Below are 12,343 nucleotides of genomic sequence, written 5' to 3' on the forward strand. Positions count from 1 at the left end.
AATCCATCATCAACCTTAATGTGATGGCTGACATATAATTGATTAATCAATCACTTGATGTTTGTGCTCATGTCGGCTGCAGCTGAAGCTGGTTCTGGTTCTGGTCCGTGTGGAGGGAAACATCTGATGAACATCATGGAGATGTAGTTACTGAAGCATAACAACTTGTTTGTTTGTCTCTGACAGACACTACATTTCCCATGGAGTCGTGCACTGACACACACGCTGATCACCATGAAGCCCCCAGTCAGGTATTCACACACACACACACACACACACACACACAGAGCTCAGTTTGCTGTAGTCAGTGTGTAACGTCTGCAGGATGTTTATTTTGGTCACATGAAAGACATTACTGTTGGCTCTCTACGCCTTTTGAAACACACACAGAAAACGTGTTTTTTTTTTTGTGGACGGGCATAGTGCTTACTCCTTAAAACTTGATTAGCTGATCCTCCTCCCCCTCCTGCTCTTTGAGGAGATTAACCTTTGACCCCTGTGGCTGAAGTCAGAAATGGCCAATCAGAAGGCTTCCTGGTTTTTAATTGCAGGCTCTGATTGGGTCATTTGAGCTGTCATCTGGTTTGATTAATAACTACAGAGCAGGAAGAGCCGTGTGTGTGTGTGGTCATGGTCATACCTTCATGTGAGGAAACTGTTGAAAATATTTCATCTTTAACTGAAGCTGCAGCTGAGGATTGCTGTGGTTGATTTTCTCTCACAGTCTGGTTGTTTTATCCTGCATACTGTACAAATGTGCTTGTTGGTGGTGTTTCCCTCTTTCCCTCATATTTTACTAAATGTTTTATGTATTCAGAATACTTTTAAAAGTCTTGATGCAATGTCTCCTTCATGAGTCATCAGAAGCTTTTGTTCTTAGGGGGTTTATTTGGCATCCAAAATCAAATTTGATGTAAAAAGTTGGTTGTGATGGTGTCTGTGATTCTGGCTCGTGACTGTTGAATGGAGGCAGACTGCTGCCTTTGTTTCAGGACGAGGTGACTCCAGCTCGCTGACAGATGCTCAAACAGAGTCGGCCAGTCTGCAGCTCAAAATCACTCCCATATGTCCCTGAGCAGCCCCGCCCCCACTGCCCTGCACGCTCGGCTTGGCCCAACTCGGCTTACACTGTTGACAGGATCCAACCACGCTGAGGTTATAAGTACAGATGATTTCAGAGAGTCTGAAGGTCTTCAGCTGTGTGTCAGACAGGAGATGTGAACACACTCTGAGAACAAGGATACAACACACCTCACACTCCTGCACAATCTCATCCAATCCAGTACAACTGTTCTGCCCCAAACCCTTAACTGTGCCTTCAGTAATAAACATGTGATCTCCAACAATGTCAACATAAACATTATACACTCTGTGTTGAACTGGACCACCTTGCATTGTACAGGTGTAGCTAACAAATCAATCAATCAGTCAAACTTAAATCATATAGTACCTTTCAAACATACCAGAGTTACAAGGGACTGAAAGAAAAAACCTGGTATGAAAACAGGAGACGAATGCATGCCAGTTTCAATGAATAGTTAGAATAAAAAGATGAAGAATAAAAGATAAGAAAAAGCCAATAGAATACTGATTTTCAGATTTGATTTAAGTGTGTAAAGTATAATGTAAGAAGAACAACAAAACAATATAAATAAAAATCCTTGAGTTATAAAAAGAATAAAGGGCTATGATGAAACAAAATACATGTGAATATTGAAACATAAAAATAAGACACATCACAGCCAGACTTGAACATTTTGAAGTCAGAATCTGAAAAATAAACTGATTTCAGAGTTTTCTGTCCTTTTTTCTTTTATTTATTCTCAGTGTTTTTTAGATATCTTTTGGTTCATCCATAACTTCTACTTCAGATTATACGTTGATGTTTATTTGCCTTTTCAGTTTCCTTTTAATTTTTTCCAGTTTCTACTTTCTTTCTACACACGCACGCACGCACACACACACACACACACACACTTGCGCAAACACACACACACACCCAGGACCACCTATATCGTTGTGTCGTCCATGCTAGGCTCTGTGGCTTGGCTGCCATTTCCAAGGCGACATGGTGGATGAAACCATCCGGCCTGCACGTAGTCCGGTCTCTGACCACACACACACACACAGACACACACACGCCAGTATTTTGTCGGTTCTGTTGGTTATATTTCAATGTCTTTCTGTCTCTGGAGAAAGTTGTCAGAGCTCCAGTCTCTCCAGTTTCCACTCCTTCATACTGGGAACAGACCAGTGCAGCCTGCTGGCCTTAGATGAGGCAGAAAATCACAGAGAGAGACTCTGAACAGCAGCAGTCTGATTGGCTCCCATCGCTGCAGAGGCTCAGATGATCTATACATGATAGCTGGTTCAAAATGATTGCCGGGGGGGTGGTTGGGTTCCGATCTCTGTTGTTCTCTGTCAGTCCAGAGAGAGGACGCTATCAGACACTATTTATTCCAGCAGCAGTGGGTGGAGAGAAGTGAATGAGGAAGAGGAGGGTCTGGTATTGATAAGCAGCTGAACACAAACTGAACGGCCAGCTGTTTAAAGAATCCTCTAATTGTTTATTTTTAGTCACTTTCTCTGGTTTCAGCTCCTCCAACTGAAGGATTTGACTCAATTCTGTTTTTATGTCCAGAGCTACAATCAATTAATCAATCTAATGTCTGGTGGAAGACAGTTATGAACATTTAAAGTTAAATGCATCAGTCTGGCGCAATTTGAGATCAAAATTAAGAAGCTGTATCGTAAATAACATCAACAAAAATAAGAGTGTAGAAAAATGCGGGGCTCGTTTTTCGTCTTGTGTTAGTTCTCAGTTCTTAACTTAGAGAAGATGATTGTTGTCTGGTTTTAGCATTTTGTGTGCCGACTCGGAGTAAAAGATGATTTGATGGACCATTAAACACCAGAAATGTTATTTTGAAGTGAAAAATATTTTCAGTTAATCACAAATCTGTGGCAGGATGGGTCAGACTGCTGGGCGCCGCAGTCCAGGTAGTTAATGGGAAACACTGCAGTCTGCCTACTGTTTTCATACCTGATTAATATTTTAGGATTTTCCAGGAAAACAACACTATCCTTGTATCTCCGAATCATATTATAGTGTGTTAAATATTTTAAACACATCGCCACAATCAGGAGTGGCGGACCCCCCAGTAAACACATCGCCACCACAGCTAGATAAAATGATAAATAGAACATAATGTAGAAAACAAACAACAACAACAAGCTGAAGACCCAGTGTGTAAAAGGAGCCCTTTAAAAGGAGCCTTTTAATCATGATTATTAATCCAAATGAACAATATTTAAGCAGTAAACGACTTATAGCACCAGAACTGCTACTAAGACAAAGGATAGATGTGGAGCAAGCACCAAAAATGAACTGATGACCTGAACCAGCGATTGAAATTGTGTGAAATCGTCCTGAAGATTTGTTGATTTTCTTCTTTGTCATTTTTGACAACAGACTAAATATATTTTCATCTGGTACAGAAACAACTTTTTTGAAAGTTATATCAGACTGTCTTCCCTTTTAAAGAAACATGGTTAATCAAGTGATTGGACATACTGAACATAATATTCAGTATAAAAAATAATTGTAATTTCCTCATTTTATGGTGATAAAAGAAGATCTTTCTCTTGCTTCAGAGTGAGGAGGCAGGGTGACTTTATGAAGGACGGACATCATGGTTTGTATTTTGAAAATCACTGTCTTCTCAGTAACTGGTTGAACTGGGAGGTTTGAGTGGTCCAGTGTCGTCTCCAGTCCTCAGTGTGATTTATGATCTTAATGTTTTTTCATGGTCTGTGTGTGTTTGGTTTATGACTCCGCTGGAGGACACAGGCAGCACCCTGGCAGAGAGGAATGGACCTGTTTCTATGACGATTAGATCATTAAAATCACCTTCAGGGAGCTGCATGGTATTACCTAATTACTTCATTTATTATTTTATAACTTCACTGGGCAGTCTGTCAGTGTGACAGCATCAGCACCAATACTAATCACTTACTTCTGGGTAATCTGTGCTGCTGTAACATGATGGGTTAGGGTTGTCAGGGGTGTGGTTCTTCCAGATAAATCTGAAAAAATGGCTTTTCCAGAGATTTTTTGTGCCTCTGATTCATGTTTTTTCGTGTCACTCTGCAAGTAGTCCATTCATTTGTCACAATGGAACTTCATTCAAAGCAGAGCTCCACCAAAGACCCTGCAATTGTTGAGAAGGGTTATCTGATGTTTCAGTGTTTCCTCTATATGCTTTCTGCTGCTGGATTTTCAGCGCTGCTGCAAAAAAGAAAGACATAATTTCTGTAGGTATAATATCACGGGCGAATGGCGAATTAAGTTGCACACAGTGAAAGCACTACACCCTAAGAGCCTCGTACTGAATTGCTGGAGACTGATATAGGGACCGTCATTAAATTACTTAGCATAAATATATTAATGCTAATGATAATAATTGCAGTTTTTTATCTTCATGTCATATGACCCAGTGACTCCAAACCAGCAGCAGATTGTATTAGTAAACTGGACGGATGAGACACAGCTCTGTCTATAGTATTTCAGTGCTTTCTCTGTTTTTATTAATATTAATATGCAGAAATTATGATTTTTTTTTTCTCAATAGCTTCCATGTCGTGTGGCTCACCGGCTTCTGAAACAGATTCTTTTTCCATAAAGAATATATAATAATAAAGAAAATACTGGTAAAAATGTTCTCTAATGTTCAAGAGGTTAACATGTTTTCAAGCAGCAGCTTCTACACTATTTTGTCTCATATATTAGATTTTGATTCTGTAATTCTGAAAATTATTTTTTTTCCCAAAATCTCACCAGTAGTCACCATTTAAAGGGTTATTTTCCAAATTTTTCTAGTTTTACTAGGTTACCGACTCAGAGCACCACAGCTACAAACAATCTAGGGGAAAACTGTGTTCTAAGAATTTAGGACATGCGGGGTGAACTATTTCTTTCTTAGCTGAAGCCGTCAACAGTACAAACTAAGTGTAAAGAGAGACAAAGTGGAGCCGTATATTTTCCTGCTTTTTTGTCCTTTGCCAATCACACCTGTGTGTAGTAATTGTACCCTCCAGTTTGGAGCTGTAGCTGCTCAGCAGATCTTCTGTGAGACTCAAATCTAATTGTTTTCTATGCTGCCCGCTCTGTCTCTCTCTCTGTCTCTCTCTCGCTCACACACATGCACAAGGAAGATGAGGGTGCATCTGCAGCTAAAACACTGACACACCAAACCGACTTCAAGGAATAAGCGGTGATGAAGGCCGTCTGTTGCGTCACTGGTACCTGGAATTCAGCGGTACATTTTTTGGTTCAAAATGCCCTTGCAGAAGAAGAAAAACCAGAACTCTCAGCTGTATTGCTGTCATCATCACTATTGCAGTGGTTGTATACTTTTTTGTCTGTAAATAGTACATTACATATGTAGTTTGTTTCATATGAGATGACAAGATGACAAACCAGACAGCTGAAAAAGCTCAGTTATCTCCAGAAAACAACTAGCTAATTAATTACATATAGATGTGGATGAAGTTGTTCATGCCTTGCAGTAGTGACATTTTGCCCCCTATTGTCTAGAGAGTCATTATGTACCTAGTAGTAGTTTGACAGCTGCATGTCAGAACACTCAGGCACGCTCAAGTGATTATTTATTTATTCCTAATATCGTGATATGTTGCCTCAGACTCACATCATGTTGTGCTGCTCAGCCTGTTTAAGCGCCACACTTTGTCATTCGAAGTCATCATGAGTTAATCAGGAGGATGAGTCAGTTTAAACAGTAGCTCTCGACCTGAACTTCAGGAGTTTACATGAAACCACTTTAAATATTTAATTATCTAAATACATTTAAATATATATATACTTAAGATAAAGGTTTATATAGCTATAGATTATTTTGGCCAATTAAGGAATGCTTAAGGATCTAAAACAGTGTTCTGGTCGCCTGACTCGTCTGTATTTCAGTCAGCATCAGGTGTCAGACATGATTTGATTCAGGAGAACCTTACTTAAACAATGCTACATACATATCAAGAAGTGGCCATACAAGTTGATTTTTAAATGTTTTTTAAAAATCTATGTTAACCCGTCCAGTCCGGATGCTTTATAACTATTAATATCTGTTATAGCTTCACAAAGGTCTTTTATATCTGAGCTTTGCTATCCCCATGTATTCTGATTTACACTTTATAAAAGTCTCTGGATTGATTATTTATCACTAATTGGTCCATAGTTAAGATGCCAGATATTGACTTTATGCTGAGTTTTTTATTTCAGCTTGAATTTTCTTTATCCTCCAGGCCAGTAATTACAATCTAAATGATTAAATAGTAGATGGTATCGGTTAGGGACCAAAGATCATTTTTGAAATCATCCTCTAAATGTGCCATAAACAAACTGCACAGTAGGAGAAGAAGAAGGGGAGCATTCAAGATGAGTTCTTGGGATTAAATGAAGGATGTTGGTGAGGAAGAGGAGGCAGAAGATATAGGGAGGAAGGAAGCCCGCAGCACCGCTCACCATGGCCGGGGTATTCTGGGTATTCTTATGCTAATCCATCGCCAGGGATGAGGCGCAGTGCAGCCGAGCAAACAATGGCAGTGGAGCCAGAAAGTCTGGCCTGCAGTCTCCCAGGCCCTGAAAGGCATGTCGGGCAGGGCGCCGACACCAACGGGAGGCTGCTGCAGCACCCAGAGGCCCGCCTGCAAGGAGGGGCCCCTGGAGGGGATGGGGAACGGGGCCAAGATTGAGGCAGAGAAGAGGCAGGGAAGTAAGGGAAATGGAAAAGTGGAGGGGGGAGAGAGAAATGCGAAGGCAACAGATGGAAATTAGAATGTGTGGAAGAAAGAGAGAGAACATGCAGAGGAGAAAAAGTTGAAGACAGTAAAATAAATCTGGGATGTAAAGATATGTAAAGTGTTGGTAGAGAGAAAAGACGAAATGACAAAAAAATGCATACTGCCTAGTTTAGCACATTCAGGCTTGTGTACCTGGACTTCTGTTCCTGTAAGCTGATATCTTCTGTGGTCTTGTAGCAGTTTCCAGGCTCAGCAGTATGAGATTTTCATGTTATGATAACATCTCAGAAAAATCTTGGTTTATCACATAATTGTTATTATCAGTTCAGTCAAGGAGTACGTTCTGGACCTGCTCATTTGGAAAGTGTTATGCGATTACTTTTGTTGGGAATTGGCACTATACAAATAAAGATTGATTGATCGTTATAGTGGCTGTGCATTCAGGAGCACTGAGATGAAGCGTATGTGCACTGAGAGAAAGAAATGCTGCACCTTCGTCTCTTCACTATGACAGCAATATGTTGACAGCCGCCGCTGTATGATGTGCAATTTTCAGCTCGCTTGCTGCCACAAATGTCTGCAGATCATTGGAAAGAACTTATCAAAGACGCTGGTGCTCAGAAAGAAGATGATTCTCCCTGGACTCAGTCAGATTGTAAACAACAGTCCCCCGGTGCTCCAAGCCAGATCACCTTCTCTTGGGGTTAGCTGATCATTCTAACTTCACTAGGCATCTCTGCAAATAGTTTAAAACCGGAACGGGAAAGCGCAGCAAATACCAAAACATAAACAACGTTTGTCTGGACTGAGCTGGTTAACTAGTGTTAGTTTTAAATCGTCAACCACCTCTAACCACCTTCTAACTGATGTTACTCTGTGTTTATAATATTTACAAAGGCACGCGCTCAGCTCTGACGTAAGCAACGGAAATATTCATGGTTGTCATATCCACACGCAGCCGCCAAAAACCTCACCCTGGACCCCGGTTTCAAAAGACCACGTTTCAGTATCCCAAAAGCACGGTTGCATGTGGACAGAACGTAGAACCAGGAACAGAACTTAACAGCTGCAAAATTAACCAGGCTGGTGTGGACGGCTCCTATGTCTTTCATGTTTTAAAATGTTTATTTACTCTTTTTTTATATACAGTCTATGCTCTTTTCCAATTATGAAGAGCCCGGTGACGCTGGGGTTGTTGCCATTGGTTACTGTAGATCACATTTGATCACGCGATATTTCTGGCTCGGAGGACTAGATTCTAGATCGGCCGTGAGACAGATAATCTTTATGTGTGGTGTCCTGTGCTGAGGATATCAGAGCACACCACACACAGTACGATCAAGCTGATTTTTAAATCTTCATGTGTGGGGGCTCTACAGATAAAAAATCTCTTAAGATTTATAAAATCTTTATGTGTATACCCCCCTTTACTCCTACATGCAAAATGCAAAAATGTGACTGTGATTAGGTGACCTGTTGCAGAACTCTGCTGAGAATCTTAATGTTTTTAAATGTCCTCAGTGTTAAAGTAATCCAGTAGCTGTGTGTCCATAAGTGGGTACAGGTCAGACAAGAACCACTCACAAGTAGGGATGTAACGGTTACCGGTGTCATGTAAACCATGGTATGATGCTAAAAGGTGAAGGTTACCCTTTAAGTTTTAATTACCATGGTCACCACCGCGGTCGATAGCCACAGTGTGGAAAAGTTGTGAGATCTAGTCTCCCTATGCAGGCGCAGTGTACAACATGTGCTAGTTATGTAGTAAAGAAGACATGGTGGAGGGAGGTAGTGGTAGTTAATGTAGTTTGTTAAGCCGCCGCCTTCCATCCCACACTCGTTGATTGTCTGTTCTCTGGGAAGTGAAGTGCAGAAAAGTGAAGTGCCAAACTAGATGCTGCTGATTAATCCCAGTGATATGAACTGAACTGAAGTCGTATACAAAAAAAATGATGAATGTTTTGTTTTTTTAAATGCAGTTATAAAGTTAAAAGATGAGTTGCATTTTTCACATTTTATAAACAGAATTATTACTGTGATATCTTGATTGATAGAACTCACAGATTAGACTGACAAGAAGCTACAGATGAAGCACTAATACATGGACTGTCCGTTAATATTCTCCACCACCACCAGCTCCGATCCCAATCTCCCTCATTACTACATTTATTTTTAGAGCTCAGGAGCTGTTGGACGCCGCCGCTGCTCCAATCAGTCCTCACTGTTGTTTATTTAGTCTGCCGCCATTCAGCAGGAAGTGGAGATGCATAAAGGCTTGATTATTGATGTTTGGCCCCTCGTGCTGCAGTCTATCCAGGAGGTGGAGGGGGAATTGTTAGAAATGGATCATTAATGTCTGTAAAGTGTCTGATAAATGACCTAAAATGTAAATGTAATACGATATTAGATTATATCATATGAGACAATATGAGATGAGATAATGTGCCTATTTGACACAACTACATAAGAACCTGCCACTGTTTTCTTTTCTGCTTTTGGCTGTAAAAGAAGAGAAAAACAATAATTGTGGGCAGATGAGTGCATTAAAATGCACTTTGATTTGGCTAACATATTAAACATAGTTTAACAACAACTATGAACAAGAGGGGGAAAAAAGCAAAAATTCCTCAAAATAGTCATTTATTTATTTATTTTGCTAGTAATCATTATTAGATAAAGCTTCTGGCCTTTATCTCTGTGTAAATCAGCCCAACTTTGTTGAAGCAGATCAGCTAATATTGTTGTACTGAGAGCAAAAGCTGTCAGCAGACTGCTGAGTTAGACTGACTGTTGGTCCTTTGTCCGTGCGTCCATTTATTCCTGACAGGACGTCAACATGGTCTTGTTCTCGCTGCTACCTGCTTTGCACTAGCACTGTTTAAATGTGGCCTGAAGTCTATAAAGGTGTATCTTAAAAATGATGATATGGATCCATGTTTTCACTTGGCAATGATCAGATTGATATATCAGTCCAGATAGATGGGTTGAAACCTCTACTCGAGGATGTGACTCGCCTATTTCAGCTCACACTTCAGGTCGAGGAAAACCAACACTGGATTCCAGATGAGTTTATTTTTCATCTTAATGATCTGAATGGTTCAGGATTAGGTTTCTGAACTGGAACAGAACTGCTTCTGTGATCACAGTTGTCAGCAGCTATTGTTTTGTAATCTTGACCAAACCAGTATTAGAAGGTTTCTTCTGATAGTTGTTCTGGAAATTGAACCTGTAACTGTTTTGTTGCCTTGGTCTGTAGTAAACTGAAACAGGCCCATGTGCTGTAGTCATAGAGGAGGCTAATCCTACTAATAATAAAGTAATTATGGTATAACTCAAAGCATTTCCTTTATTAAAGTCCTCCTCCAGACTCTGCAGTCATGGCAGTGTAATATCATTTGACATAATAGTTTTTATAGCCGGCTACCTCTGCAGCCAAATGAAAAGTTATTATAGCCAGCGGCATTGATGGAGCTTTCTTTCTTCTAGACATCTTAACCCACTGTATGGGTTTCCATCCCTCCACATTTCCTTCCCCTGGGGGGGCTGACTATGGCTCAGTGGTTCCCTATAAGGGTGGTTTATTCTGTACAGGTGGGACGACCAACAATAACTGCTTTCATTCCCGTCACGCTGAATGTTCCTCCTCTAAGACTCTGATGTCACGTCCAGCTCACCGGAGCAGCTACGCTACATTAACTGCTGTTAACTGAGGAGATGAGATGAGGAACAAGCAGAGAGGAGGCCTCAACCTCAACGCTCCTCATGATACCTGATAATATGAAGATCTGAACAACTTAAAAAGCTCGACCTGCTGTAAATGTCGTTGAAATCTGACGAACATGAGTCCACAGAAAGAGACTCTGGTGTCAGCATTAAATAAATGTCTGTATCGTCTGTTAGCTGCTGCCGGGGGAAGAAGGAGTTTGTTGTTTGACTGAGAAGCAGACCGAAGAATCAGAGACGAGTTTAAACATGACTTTGGGGGGGGGGGGGGGGGGGGGAAGAGATGATGATGGGGGAGGTGATGTAGGAGGGGGAGGAGTTTACACCCAGAGAATCTGTTTAACCCTTTCTGACTGGATTTTATCTGCTTAGTGGACATTTTATTTCTCTTTGACTCTCTAGTGTTTCAGCCTCCACTTTGACTTCATGTTCCTGTTTTCGTTATTGCGATCAGTCACCACTTGTGTGTGCAGTCATCTCACCTGGTGTTTTCAAAATGAAGTGGATGTGTTGGGTGATTTAGGATGGGTGTGAGCTTCCTGTCTTGGGGGCTCACAACAGACCGTCCTTCCTGAACCTGTCTTGTCTTGTCCTGCTCGTCCCCCCCGTCTGTCTGAATGTGTCTTTGTGTGTCTTATCTCCCACATGTTGTTGTTGTCGCTCTCTAAATGGAGCAAACAAACCTCAGGTTTTGTTGTGGCAGCGAGGTGAAGATATTTCCACTTTCTGTTATCAACACACTGACGCCGACACACTCACTCTAATCCTCAGTTTCATCCCGTCTGTCTCTGACGCACATTCCTGTTTGAAAATGGGCACCTGTGAGTCAGACAGGACCATCTTGGACAAACAGAGCTGACAGCAGCCGTATGTGAACATGAAAAGATTTAAAGGTTCAGTGCTGCTCTGCAGAGACAGTCACTTTTGTGTGTGGGATTCATTTCTGATTGCAGTCGCCTCCTGAGGTTTTGGACACATCCAGAAGCACAAACACATCTTCTCAAATGTTGTTACCAAAGATAAAAGTCTGATACACTATATGCAGACAGTTATAAAAAGCTATGTGGCCTTTTGAGGTCTAACTTGTCACTTTATTCAATCTTATTGTGTACTTTCTTTTCAGTTTTATGCTGCTCACGGTTGGATTGCATTCTGTGTACTTAGTAACTAGTTTATTTATTACTTTACCATTATTTATTACTTTTGTATTCCTTTCTCACTTTGTTTTACTACTGTTGCAAGACAATTTCCCTCGGGATAAATAAAGTCTTCTTGAATCTTGAATCTTGAACAAACCTTCAGACTGATAGATCTGTGTTTTAAGCATTGACCTATAATTACCCAAATAATACAAACACAGCTCAGCAAAAAGGCTAACACTTAAGACATGACAGTAGACAGGTTGAGAGAGAGGGGCAGTGACACGCAGCAAAGGGCCCCAGGGACTCGAACCTAGGGCCGCTGTACATGGGACGTTGCTCTACCGACTGAGCTACATGGCCTCTAACACTTTAATCGAAGTATATCGTCATGCTATACATTGTTAGAAAGCTTCAATTCTCAGGATTCTATTCATCCAAACCATTTCCAGAAAACCACAGTATCAAGGTTTGATAAACAAAGAAACAAGCTAACAAACTAGCATGTACCCAACTCACCGATAAAGTTCCTGTGTGTTTCAGGAGAATACCAAACTCTAACAAAAACTGCCTGCTCTCATTCACTAATGTCCTCTAGATCAATTTCAGTAACGTATTTAGTCCAAAACACAGTGTTTTTCATTAATGGCGAAAAATGGCACCAA

General features: G+C 40.8%; 1 protein-coding gene across 2 annotated transcripts in view; it reads left to right on the forward strand.

Moving 5' to 3' along the window:
* Positions 1-12,343, forward strand: part of LOC119033105 (bone morphogenetic protein receptor type-1A-like) — a 41,061-nt gene that overhangs the window by 12,143 nt on the left and 16,575 nt on the right. For both annotated transcript variants that reach the window (XM_037122733.1, XM_037122732.1), the window contains exon 2: positions 187-251. The gene's annotated coding sequence lies outside the window, so the exon portion shown is untranslated. The remainder of the gene's footprint in view (positions 1-186; positions 252-12,343) is intronic.

The sequence above is a fragment of the Acanthopagrus latus genome, chromosome 15, assembly GCF_904848185.1.
Source record: "Acanthopagrus latus isolate v.2019 chromosome 15, fAcaLat1.1, whole genome shotgun sequence".
NCBI lineage: Eukaryota > Metazoa > Chordata > Actinopteri > Spariformes > Sparidae > Acanthopagrus > Acanthopagrus latus.